Source organism: Polyergus mexicanus, unplaced genomic scaffold, assembly GCF_030449975.1.
Source record: "Polyergus mexicanus isolate NDT 795.1 unplaced genomic scaffold, iyPolMexi1.0 SCAF_6, whole genome shotgun sequence".
Classification (NCBI taxonomy): domain Eukaryota; kingdom Metazoa; phylum Arthropoda; class Insecta; order Hymenoptera; family Formicidae; genus Polyergus; species Polyergus mexicanus.
The window spans coordinates 3,712,854-3,727,463 of record NW_027223326.1 but is presented as its reverse complement, the minus strand read 5'-3'; the positions used below and the strand labels follow the sequence as shown (position 1 = coordinate 3,727,463).

General features: G+C 32.7%; 1 long non-coding RNA gene across 1 annotated transcript; it reads right to left on the bottom strand.

Moving 5' to 3' along the window:
* Positions 1 to 1,472: 1,472 nt before the first annotated feature.
* LOC138934017 (uncharacterized) lies at positions 1,473 to 1,996 on the bottom strand. The gene is made up of 3 exons (XR_011447080.1): positions 1,924 to 1,996; positions 1,660 to 1,835; positions 1,473 to 1,567 (listed from the first exon to the last, which is right to left on the bottom strand). It is a non-coding gene; the product is annotated as an uncharacterized lncRNA (long non-coding RNA).
* Between the last annotated feature and the right edge of the window lie 12,614 nt (positions 1,997 to 14,610).

Sequence of the window (14,610 nt, the reverse complement as noted above, 5' to 3'; positions counted from 1 at the left end):
TGTCATCGGAAACGTACAACTTTACATTGGATAGAGAACTACCATTACTAAAATCACGACTTTGAGAAATTGATTTTATTTTTCGAGAAATTGGAGACTTTTGTGACGAATGAACATTATAACGATGTCTTTTAAAGGATCTAAATATTGCATAAGCTCTTGAACAAAATTCTTCTGCGCACCGAAAAACTTTTTCTCCTGAATGAACTGACTGAATATGATCTATTAACTCGGTATTATTAGTAAAATCACATTTACAAATAAAGCAAAACATTTTGTTTTATTGAAATAAATTTTCAAAATTAAAGAAACATATACATTACTATCTGCCGGTATTATTGTGTACTTCACAAATTTCACCTATAATTGCTCGCAAAGCTATTGGAACAATATCCCCGCGATTTTTAATTTGATAATAACCTTGTAGAAGAAACATCCACAAAGAATATGCATTTGATGAATATTCGCAATCGATAGCAAAATAAATCTTGAACGCAAAATCTATCGCACGTAGATACGAACCTGTGTTTGAAACAGTGTAGACTCTGTTATTTAAAATAATATATGACGCCGTGTTTCCAAGGATAGGTCCAACAATGACAGGAACTGGCTGTTGAGCAAGAATATTTCCAACTCTAAGTTTAATTAAATTTAATATAGTTTCCAAGGTACCAGCAGACTGTTAACAAAAAAATATAGATATTTATTTTCTTAAAATAAAAATGGTAAAAAAAAATTAATAAAATTTTATATAAAATAACTCACTTCCAAATGAATAAGAAATGAATTTCGTCGTTCTTGAAATGATCGTTTGCTACAAGTTTTTTCAACAGGATTATTCTCAATACCTTTATAATTTCTTTTTCTTCGTGATCCAGCAGGAATTAAATATGGCAACAAATAAAACAAAATTGTATCTTGATTAGCTGCAATAAATTTCAATTTTGCTTGAAGTTTTAAAAAATATTTTGAGTAAAGTAGTAAGAAAGAAATTGAAAACAAACCAAGTGGAAATGTTGATAAAAAATGGACAAGACCTTTATCTTCTACATTGGTTATTTTTAATGTTGACAACTTTTTAATTAGAAAATTTCTTGTTTTCGACTAATTTGTTAGTAGTAATGATGAGTTCTCAGGATACAAACAATTGAAATCTGATTCAAATAATTCAAGAGCTCTATCAACTCGCAAACACGCGTGTGACTTTAAATAATTTTCAACTTCTGTTTTTTCTTTCATTAAATATATCCGCCGTGCTTCGAATGTTTCACGCCATAAAGTTGCTACTTTAATCCATGGATCTACTAATGTTTTCAAAACATTAAGCTTAGCAAGTATGTCTTCGGATAATGTGAGTTGAACAGTATTATCGGATTTACAATTCTGCAGTAATTTGTCTTTACGAAGAACAGTTTTTTTATAATTGAAATGATACCATAATTTGCCACTCGCATTAATTTGTATACCGTTTATTACCATGAACTGTTCGTAATATGTTGTTTCTTTTTCACCAGAAAATGTGTCTGTTATTTCCTTTGCCAACGCTTGAAACTTTGCACTTGAAATCCTGAAACATAAAATATATATCAAAAAACAATTTTTATTTTTTTTTCTCTTACATATTACATACAAAAATTTAATTTAGAAAATTTGACTTACTCTAAAGTACGGAGTTTCTGTTGTGGAGGTACATTCAGCAGGATATTATCCAATTCTTTTCGAATTATAAGTCGTGATAATCGATTACGAGCATTCGAAGTTAAAAATCTGTGCTGTTTTTGGATAGCCAAAATAGATCGACCTTCCCCCTCTTTAATTAGAAAATTATACAAATCCTAGACGAATAAAATTTATGATTTAGATGAGATAGAAAGTATAAATGTAATGAACTATTATGTAACAATTATTTTGGAGATAGCAAACCGTCTTATCATTAACTCTAATATGTTGAATACTATCTAGTTGCTGTTGTGATTGAATACTTTCAGATATTGATAGTACCTCAGAACTACCTGATGAATCTTCAACCAAAATCTAGAATTAATAATTTGTGCAAATGTATAAATACATACTGATAAAGGTTTAAGTATAACATGAAAAGAAATACTTTAATACTTAGATACTACTAAGTTTTCTTCTAATTACAAAAATAATAATGGGTACTAAACTGATGCCACTGGCAATTAGTGATGATTATGAATTTGTGATAACAATTGTGTAGAAAATAAAGACTCTCTAGATTCTGTGTTCTGAGGAGTTTCAAGCAGCGTTAAATCCTGTCTCTCACACTCTTTTTCATTTTCAAATGTCTATGAAAATAAATAAGGGAAAGTTATTTTTGTTTTGTGTGATCTTTAAAAATAAAGCCCGTTTTCGCATTAAGATAAAAAATTATATTAAAATAAGAAAAAAATAAAATACCATATCGCCATATATTATATCTATCGTCTTAAGTAGCCCCACAGATAGAAACGACGACTTTGTATTTGAGAAAGTGCTATCAGCAGTTTCGTTACAGCCAGTATCTGATTGAGATGCAGCAGTTGAATCAATCCACCTCCACTCATTGGTCTGTGTATTTTAAATGAAATAAATATAAATATTTATTACATTGATACAATATATAACAATTTAAATTCAAATCACTAAAATATTAAAATTACAATTTTTTGACAAAAAGATATGGAATTTTAATTTTAGTTATTTAAATTTTTTTATGCTGTAAGAAATTGTCTTTATAAACAATAAAGTTAACCCATATTTATAAAACGACAACATTATTTGATTTACCAAACCAAACGTTATTTCAATTATTAGAATAGAAACATTTTACAAAAAGGAATTAAACAATACCTTGGTTTTAATAATTACAAAAATACAAAGGCAAATACCTTTTTCTGATTATTATCATCCTCACATTCAGACGTCGACATATTTATTCATTTAACATACCTATATTATAACAGAAACGCGACATAATTAAAAAAAAAGAAACGACTGGCAACGATCTTATATCTAAGATCTCTTAAATATAATCTTAAGACATCATTAGCAAATGAAAAAAAAAGTACATTAACATGTTGAAGTTTTAAGATGATATTAATATAAGAGGTAATTATGAGTACCTGCCAATATATATATATAATTACATGATTATATTTTTTCTGAAAGTTATTTTATCATTTTAATAATTTTATTATCTTACAAAATCATTTTCAAATTTGTCCAAAGCAAAAAGACTGAAATAGAAAAGATAAAAAAAATACAAAATGAGAAAAGTATATATTGTTGTCAAACTGTTTTATATTTTTTCCGATATAATTTATCAATTAATTTGACAGCAACTCAAAGATATTAATTATGAATAGATGAGATACATCATTCGAAAAATAATAGGTTAGATAGAAAAGTACAAATAAATATAATGATAATGATTGTAAATCGAATACTTACGTTTTTTTTTCTGTCACTTTCTTCACAGCACTTTCTTTTATTCACAGTACTTTTATAACGACACTACTTATAGCGAAACAATTAAGAAAGCTTTGGACCGAAAAGTTACCGAGATGCGCAAATCGTTTTGCATTTATGACTGAGCCTGCGGCGTTTATGATTGAGCCTACTGCGTATACGCTTCTGGCTTCTGTTACTGCGTAACTGTTCGATAAAAATTCGTGCGCTCGACAAGATCTTGCAAGCAATGCTTATCGTTTTCCCCTTCCTTTCGAGTCCTTAACGAGTTACTGAATTTGAAACGTTTACATGATTTCGACTAACTTTTACTATGGCAACACTGCTTTTTGTCATATAAATAAAGTAATTTTTGTGAAATCGGCGCTCAAGCCATATTCTAAAGTGGGAATAGTTTATTTTTACTATGGTGTGCAGTAAAAATTCATTCGATATATATTTTTTACTTTTCTCGCAATACTAATTTTTATCCAGCAAGTTTTTGTTTTGTAACATAAATCTTTTTACTATGAGATAGTGTAAAAATTGCGTTGCTTTATTGTTTTTAAAATAATGACTATAACATTTAAACTTATAGTTCCTTGATGGTCCGCAGCTACTACGACATTATAGTAATATTTAATATAAAATTTTCTCCGTGTAATATAACATTTGTTATACCTAATTTATATTGAGATTATATAACTGTCTTTTATTTATGCAATATAACACTAGAATATAACTACTATGTAATATGGAAGTATATATAATATATGTATAATGTAACAGCCCAAGTAACAGAGTAACGTTCCAGCAAACACAGATACATAACTGTAACATTGCCATAATGAAACGGAATGTAACAAGTAATATAACGTATTTGTTACATGTAACATTCACGTTAGTTGTAATTTCCCACTCATATAAAATTGCAGTTATATAATAGAAATATAACATGTTACTAAAATGTTATATGATTGTTACAGTCATGTAATAGTTCATCCAAGTAGCAAACTGACGTCACAATGACAGTTAATTTTGATCACAAAATGACCAATTAAAATCCTAAGTTAGATCTCATGAGACTCGAAAATTATGTCAATATGTCACATCCACGGGACATCATCTTTTGACGTTTGTTTGGCAGGAAAACTAAGACCAATTACAATAGCAATATAACACATATTAATGTGATATATATTATAGATAAATTTAAATAATTTAATTTATAAAATTAAAGATTTTATTTATATAGAAGTTAATTTCTGTTTTATATTTTAAGCAAATAATAACAAACGATTTTCACTTATTCGGATAGAAATTGCCCGAATAAATTAAAATCGAATATTATCTGTTCGATTTTCCAAAAATCAGTTCAGTATCTGAATTTCCTGGTACGGGAATCGTATCAGAGATTGAATTGATAAAAATAATTACAATGTTATTAACCGCATTTTGCAGGCTTTATATACGCTGATGACAGGAAAATTGCCAAAAATGCAATATAAACATTTCTTATACTTACATATCGCTATAAGAATTTTGTGTTCATCAGAATGTATTAGGCTTAATGCATATGCAAAATCTTTAATTCGATATTTTGTTGAAAAATACAAAAAAATATATATGGTAATGAATATATTACATATAACGTGCACAATTTTTTGCATCTTGTGTATTATTATTTGGAAAAGTTGATAATTTTAGTGCATTTGTATATACATATATATACTGGGTGGCCCATTTTAATCCATCCAGAAAGAGAAAAATGTTTCAGACAAAAGTTGTGTGGCTTCAAGGGGGCCATAAGATGGTGACAATGATTTGACACCCTGTTTATATATATATACAGGGTGTCCCCAATTTAAATGGCAAAACTTCAAAAGCGTGTAGGAGACCAAAAAACTAAGACAAGAAGTCCTTTAGAGATTTACTCGTTTTTGCTCCATTTTAGAGAAAATCGAAAAATTCAATCTTTCATTGTCAGTTGCTCTCTTGAGTTGATTGGCACCGAATAAACTTTCTGCTTCAAGGTTCCTTACATATGTAAATACTTGATGTTATCCTTTACATTGCCAATCAATTCAAGCGAGCAATTAAGAGATCGAATCATAGATGCAGTGCATTAAATATCACTAGAACAATATCTAGCTGCAATTAATGAGGTCAGTGCTAGATGTAATGCTTGCATTGCTGCAAGAGGGCAACAATTTGAACAATATCTGCATTAAATAGATGATAACATAAATGAAATGTAAATTAATAAGTAAAATGTAAATAAATAAGTAAAAGAACGAAAACTTGTTTTGTTTCTTTTTTGTGATTTTCTTCAAAATAGAGCGAAAACGAACAAACCTTTAAAGGACTTTTTGTCTTAGCTTTTCGGTCCCTTACACACTCCTGAAGTTTTGCCATTTAAATTGGGGACACCCTGTAAATATATATAACTAAAAAAAACAAGGAAAAAAGGAAAAAAATATGGCAAGTACATAAATAATATCCTAACTTGTATGTAACAAAAAGTTTACAAAAATATTTACTTCTAAAAAATAATTTAATTTCTAAAAAGTAATCTTTAAAAAAGTTTTCCCTTGAAAAATAAGGTAAAACTGCATATTAACAGAGTCAGCCCCTTAACATTGACATATGTTGTCAAAATCACTGTTCTGAGTATCCTCCAAAAGGTTTTCAGCGTCGTTCGCCGTTTATTAAAAAATTATTAACAAAAGAAGTTTACTAAATAAAACGTAATTTTTTTGACATATTGTACATTTAATAGAGCATATCTTAGCAGAATAATTTATTTATATGTAACAAATCAATATTATTAATGCACATTATCTGCTCTAGACTATCACATTTTATCACACACCAAATTGGTCCAGAGCAAGCTGGTTTTGTCAGGAATAGAGGCACGCGAGAACAAATATTAAATGTCCGCATACTCATCCAAAAAGCTAGAGAACACTACATGTCTATGTATCTCTGCTTTGTAGACTATCAGAAGGCATTTGATAATGTTAAATAGCTTAAACTTTCGCCGGTGTTAATGGAAATGAGTGTACCTCCTTGTCCCCCTAGACAAGGGTTTTATCCCCGCTGCTCTCCAATATATACTCAGAACATCTAATGAGATCAGTTCTTGACAACTGGGAAGGCGGAATTAAGATAGGAGCTAATAGAATATGTAGTTTGCTGTATGCTGATGATACCCTTCTAAACTGAAAACGGAGAGTATCAATTATAGATAAAAGATAAATTATAACAAATCGAAAGTTATGATCATCGACAGGGAGAATGAAATACAACCTAAACCAGTTATCGCCAACTGCGAGGCAGTACACGGCTGCGTTTATTTGGGATCATTACTCCAGAACACCGGAGGCTGCGACATGGAGATCCGTCGTCGCATACAACTAGGCCGAATCGCCATGAGTCGCTGATCAAATTATGGAAGAATCATAACATCTCCTTAGAAACAAAAATACGCCTGGTATTCTCTGTATTTTGATATGAGTCGGAAACGTGGACGATGAAAGCAGCAGATAGACATCGAGTTGACGCTTTTGAAATGTGGTGTTGGCGAAGAGTGTTAGGAATGGACAGCCCGGCACACAAATTTGTTCATTCTGGAACAAATCAGAACCAGCCATCGTCTATCAAATATAGTGTCATCCCGTATACTGAAATTTTTTGGACACATATTACGCCATGATAATATTGAAAGGTGGATATTTCCTTGGTGACACAGGGAATGCCAGATAGAAAACGTCGTCGGGGACGCTCACCCATTCGATGGACTGATATTATACAGCTAACAGACTGTTACGTCCTGGCGACTCCACGATTCCTTCCTTCCGCAATGTTGCGGCAACGATAATCGATCGGTGATAAAAATGAGTCGTTCAGTAAATGGAGCATCTTGCGCCACGCATTTCTTTCAACATTCAGTCACTTGTCAATATCAATATCTATGAGCAACCGTGGGAAAGACGCGAGAGACCGGTGACGAAACCGCACTAGTCGCCTAAAAATAAATAAAAATCAGTAGATATCCTCGAAATAGAATTTTCCAACGGAAGAATAAATTGATATCGAAAAGATAATAAAATTCCTTCTAAGAAAATATCCGACAAACGTAACTAAATCAATAATGATGAAACTCCTGTGACGACATATCCAGTAACGACAGTAAGACCCTTTCTAATCAGATCACGTGCGCAAGGGAAATCTAATGCTCAACTGATATCGAGATCACCAATCGACGATCACCACGGGTAAAAATTCGAAAAGTAGGAGAAACATCCCGCCTAATGAGGGCACTGGCATAATTTTTAATTCGTTGGAGACTTGGAAGATTCCCACTCTTAGAAATTAAAATACACCCCTAAAAAAGAGATATAAAAAGAGGACCCAAAGGGCCACTCACTCACTTACTTACTACTTACTTACTACTCACTTACTTGCGTGCGTGCGTACTCTTCAGGTTCACATAAGTCTTATTAAGCAACTCAGCACATTAAGAAAATCCGCACCTTCACCTACGGAATAAAAAGTAAGTCACATTCATCCAATTCAATTTGCGCTATTAACCCTCGCGATATATAACGCATTACGTTATACTATATTAACGCTGGTTCTCATAGTGAAAACCAGATCCGGCATTCCAAGCCAAACGGTCATTCGCAGGAGTCGGGGGACTCGAACGCCGATAAAATGCAGATACTGCGCTACTAATATTAATAATTCACCAACAGTATCCGTTAGACCTACTCTTCCCCTCTCGCCTAACTACTCCTCCCCCAGCTACTCCCGAATCTACTTCCCCGAAGTCATTGAACCTCCGCTTTTCCCTCGTTCCTTCTCCTCTCTACCTACTGTCCTCCTAAACAATTCACCCCCAACTTCCCCGCACCTTTCAGAGTCTGAATTCGAGCAAGCTATAGAAGAGTTTTGCAACGAATTGCCCGACCTGGAAGCCGACTCGTCTTACCAGGATTAACTAAAACCAAAAATTCCCCCCTTCTCTCTCTCTCCCTCCTTCATACCGCATCTTCTTACTCACTCTCACACATACACACACTTGTTCTTATTTTTTTATTTATTATTAAATCTTTATATTGTATTAACCAGTCAGAACCTAAAATTTAACGGTAGAGACTTTCCCTCGTCATTATGACTGATGCCCTCCGTACCATTGTAACACCCGCAGAGCGATAAGCTCAACCACACACAACCACTCACACTCACACGATAAATGTAATCACTTTCTACATATATATTATATATCATGTATTCGAACCTTTTATTTGTATAATGAATAAAATTATATTTTATTTAATTAGTTAAACAATTCTTAACCCCTCTCTCGTTCCCAGTACGAAGATCGCACTAGGTCCCATCCCGCGTAAAAGGGATTAAATTCCTTGACCGAAAAGGGACCACCGAGCGAATGTCCGAATAAACAGCGTAATAGCGATCCGAACGGTCGTTTACCTGCTTTGCGGACCTGTCAGTTCGTTCGACCCGATTCCGAACGCCACGAAACGTTTAAACTTCGGGATAATAAAAGATAGTTGTTACGCCCTCCCGTCGACTCATCCTTCCCCGAGTCTGGACGTAACAGACTGGATTAGCAACACGGGAGGCCGGAGACCGCGATAGGTGGCGCCAAAATGTCGTACAAACAGTGAGACAACTGGAGCAGAGGAGTGGCGCGTGATCATATGCAGCAATCATCACACGTTGTCAGCGACGTTGGACTAAGGAGAAAAATAAATCAAATGCGTGGGTGGAAGAGGTGTGTAGCCCCTTCTTCTGCACTCCAACCTTAAAGGAAACTTTACTCGGAGTGAACAGTTCTTCTACAGAAAAATATTATGTCAACAAGTTATACATGTCGGTAGGGGATGGATGGAGACTCCATTACATATGCCGAAAGGTGAATTATTACTTAAAATAAAGATTCATCTTTTGGACAGTAAGTCCGATATTTTAGATAATCAATTTTTTAGTAAACTTTTTTGTTGATAATTTTTCAATGAACAACGAATGATGGCTAAAATCTTTTGAAAATTGTTCAAGGCAATGACCTTGATAACATATGTCAAGGTCAAAGTCATTGGAGCTGGATCCGTTAATATGCATCTTCACCAAAATAATTTTCCTATAAAATATAAAAAGTAAAAATTAATTTTCCCCTAAAAAGATAAAAACTAAATATGAAATCAATAGCTTCAAGACTTGCTTCACTCGTGTTATTTGCGACTGTCAAATCATGCGAATTTTGACAGTTTGTGAAAGAAAAAGTTAAAGTTATGGAAAGAAAAGTTTAAAAAATTAGAAAATATCCGTAAATAAAAGCGCGCGCGTAGCGCGCCCCTGTGTTGTTCTGGTAATATAAAATCAATCTTGTATATAGAAATATTATAGACAGATTCTCTCCATAAAATTGAAACGTATTTTATTTTTGTTAATAGAAACCTAATTTTCAAATAAGTTCAATTTTGAATAGTATATCACAAATTACACTAGTATAGAATTCATTAATAGTGTTATATACTATAATATCAAATCATATTGTTGTTGTTAAGTGCAATTAGCATTGCTTTGATTTGCAAAGTATACCTTACAGGATATATAACTTGAAATAAAATTTTTCGTAAACTCTAAGTTGTATAAAACAATTTTACACCAAAGTATAAAAACTTGGCGGGCCCATATCGCATCATAATATATAGTCCCAGATTTGTTGTCCAACAATATTCCATATTATACGAAAATTATTTACATATCATATATTTATTTATATAATAAAAGTATTAATATATTAAATATTTATATTTTGTAAAATTTTATGAAGTTGTTCGGAAGTTGACCTCGACGAGATCGCCCGAAACTGAGAGAGATGCTCAGACTTGAGCGACAAGCAGTGTGTAGCGCGAATCCATGGATTCGCTGCAGGAATATGACTTAAAAAAATTACTTACGTGAGCGTAGATTTTAAAGAACGTTTATTCGAAAACCTGGCAAGCGAGCGACGACACGTATCCCGCGTTTAAGATCGAAAATCTTTTTGATGTCCGTCTATAACCTGCCTTTCTCCGCGGTTTGGAAATCTTGAAGGTCCTCTTGCTAGAAGACCTCGCGAAAACGGAAATCTTGAGCGCGGACACAGGATGGGTTAGGCGAGGCAGAAGACAAACGCGATGCGGTGAACGATTAAAAGTTCTCGGACTCCCCACTTACACAATGTTACACTATCTTAACAATAAAGAGTTCAAGAATAATCGGAAACACTAAAGAATTGACCGCCGCGAGAAAGTGAAAAGCGGTCGAATGCGAGACACTTCGTAATGAGCCTGAGACGAGTAAGCCGACACGGCCGAGAATTAGCGAAAATGATAAATGAGAACAAGCGATGATTTTCGACTGGCTCGAGTCGTTGTCGTAGGCAAACTAAATCGACCGACCACGGAAGCTCGCACTCAGCCGATAGAAATGACAAGAGTTTTTCGGTATCGAACGTTCTAGAACCAGGTGTTTGTCATGGTTTTTCACTATAAAATCGATATTAATTAGCGCATTAATTAGCTAATTTCTAGAGACTCAAAAAAGTTTTTATTTTGCAACCAATCAATATGCTTAAAAAGTTTGTCGTACGACAAATGCAATATCGGTTTAAGAATAACGCGATCACGCACCAAGCGGGTGACCGTGACGTTGTTTGTTCTTGATCGTGTTTTGATTTTCGAGGTAATCGTTTGAATATAATGGCGACATTCGCCGTTGAAATTTAGACACGAACTTTAATGTTTCAATTTTGAACAAAAGTTATATAAAATCAAATAATTGTTAAAAAAGACACATTGCAAATAATTACATATTTTTTCTTAAAAACAATTATTTGTTTTATATTATTTGATTTGTTTCATTATTCTGTACATAAAAATATTACGGAAAGATTATCAAAAACTAAATATTTTACGAGATATTTTATTTTTTACATCAAAATATGTCAGAATAAAATATAAAATAATTCAAAAAGTACTTAATAATAAAAATACTTTATTATAGTGTTTTGAGAAGCTTTCGAGATGAGCTACCAGAATATGTAATAAAAAATGAAGGGTTCTATTTAAGAAAACATCGATAACAATGATGTCACCTTGAAAAGGTCACTCAAAATCAAGTCCATATTTTCATTATGTGGCCTCCTCGAAACCATGTAACTTTTGTCTGAAAGATTTTTGTCTATCGGGCTCGGTTTTCGAGATATTCGCATGGATTGTTTAAAATGATCCACCTTGCATATATATACTTTACATGTTTACACATGCATACATATACAGGGTCTTTTAGAACAACCTTCCGTCCGTAAAATGGCGTATTCTGGATACAATTCTAAAACGATTTTTTCTTTACCAAAATTTGAATTGAAGCGTAATTTTTGAGTTATAAGCAAAAATAGCAAATCACGCGTCGAGTACAGAAGGCAGGCAGGAGCGGTGCGGCGCGCCGCAGCTGACCGTCCAATTACCACCGCATCAGTCGCTACCTATTTTACTTTATAACATAAAATTATGCTTTAAATAAAATTTTGATAAAAAGAAAATGTTTTAGAATTACGTCAGGAATACGTGTTTCTTAAAATAACGTCACTTTAGCAAAAGTTGTTCCGAATTGCCGGCCGTCGGACGCTGCAATCAGATTTCTGATGTAATTCTAAGACATTTTCTTCTTTATCAAAATTTTATATTTCAAGCCTAATTTTATGTTATAAGATAAAATAGTTAGCGACTCATGCGGTGGTAATCACATGTCGGACGGTCAGATGCGGCGCGCCGCGGCGCTCCTGCCTGCCTTCTGTACTCGACGCGTGATTTACTAACTATTTTTGTTTATAATTGAAAAATTACGCTTCAATTCAAATTTTGGTAAAGGAAAAATCGTCTTAGAATTGTATCAGGAATACGTAATTTTATGGATAAAAGGTTGTTCTGAAACACCCTGAATGTATATGTATTGTATATAGCGTAATTCAGAACAACCGTTCATCCTTAAAAGATCGTATTCCTGAATCAATTCTAAGACGTTTTTTCCTTTACGAAAATTTCGTTTGAAGTTTGTAGTTTTTAAATTATAACAAGAAAGATAAATTACGGGACGAATACAGAAGGTACGTGCGTGCGTGCATGCGCTATTTTTTTATAATGCTTAATAAAGGAGTTATTATTGGTTAAGTCTGTCCAATCAGCACCGAAGTTTAGCCGCGCGCTTGGTATGCGTGAGCGCTCTATCGCCACGGCGACGTACACTATCAGGCAAGCGGCTCACCGATGTGCGTCCGGCTAACAGTCGGCGTTGATGGGCCAGACTTTATTCAATAATAACTCCTTTATTAGGCGTTATATAAAAAAATGGTACAAAACTTTTCTTTTCAATTTGACCGAATCTACCTCCACCTTTCGTTTGGTCACTTACTTGTCGGACATCCTGTATATTTATACAGGGTGGCCCACGTAAAGTGTTACAAACTAATAACTCCAAAAATATTTGTCAAATCAAAAAATTGTTCAGGAGAAAGTTTCATGTTTTCGAAGGGCCTTTCTAACTACGTGAACATAAAATTACCCCCGCTTCTTCTCTAAAGAAGGCGTGGGGTAACTTTAAAGTTTTAAATAGAATCCTCTATTTTTTATTGCATATTTTTATAGCTTATCTCGAGAGCTTTTCAAAAAACTATAATAAAGTATTTTTTCATTAAGTATTTTTTAAGTTATTTTATATCTTAATCTGACATATTTTGATATATAAAATAAAATATCTCGTACAATATTTAGTTTTTGATAATCTTACCGTAATACTTTTATGTAGAAAATAATGAGACACCTCAATTAGTGTAAAGAAAAAAAGAAATAATTGTTAAAAAAAAATACATTGTAAATAATTACATACTTTTTCTTAAAAATAATTATTTTTTTACACTAATTGATTTGTCTCATTATTCTGTACATAAAAGTATTACGGTAAGATTATCGAAAACTAAATATTTTACGAGATATTTTATTTTTTATATCAAAATATGTCAGACTAAAATATAAAATAACTCAAAAAGTACTTAATAAAAAAATACTTTATTATAGTGTTTTGAAAAGCTCTCAAGATAGCTATAAGAATATGCAATAAAAATGGGGGGTTCTATTTAAAATTTTAAAGTTACCCCCGTCTCCTTTAGAGGGGGATCGGGGGCAATTTTATGTTTACGTAGTTAGAAAGAGCGCTCTGCGCAGTAAATGTACGGGGTTCTCTGATTGTGGGCATGAGATGGGATCTTGTTCTGGTATCACACTGGCATCACGCTCGATGTCTAATGAACAAACCGTTACAAAAAGAGAAGACAAAACAGAGTTAAAACATAAGGGATAATAACAGATTTCGTCGAAACAAAATCAGAAACACAATACGAAAACAAACATAAGAACAATAACATAAAAAAAAACAAGAAAAAGAAAAATACATTAGGAGCATTTATTTACAATAGAAAGATAAGAAATCCAAAAGTCACGTATCGTCTTGAAAATTTATATTATTTTTTTGTTATTTAATTTATAGCATTTCTAATATGAGTCTTTTAATATAGTAAGGCTTCTCGTCCAAAGTGCGGACGCTATTCCAATCCAGAATTGGCTGGTAATATTAGAAACTGCATCGAAAAAATTAATAAATTCCTGAAAAAATTTCGAAAACCACAAACAAATTTGTCAAGAATCATCCAGAATTAATTATTATACGTGCAGACAAAGGAAACGTAACTGTTATTTTCGATAAGATGGATTATATCCAAAAAATTTCTACCGAATGACAACAACACTTACTCGATGGTAAAAAGAGATTCTATTAATAAAATAACAAATAATCTTCGTTCTATGTTATACAAATGGAGGAAACATAATTACTGTTACGTCCTGGCGATTCCATGATTCCTTCCTTCCGCGAAGTTCCGGCAACAATAATCGATTGGTAATAAAAATGAATCGTTCAGTAAATAGAGCATCTTGATATAAAAAGACATGGTGATGAACATGGAAATGAAACCACTTCGTGATCAATTTACATGTGAAGTATGCGATAGAGGGAAAATCCATCAATTACCATACA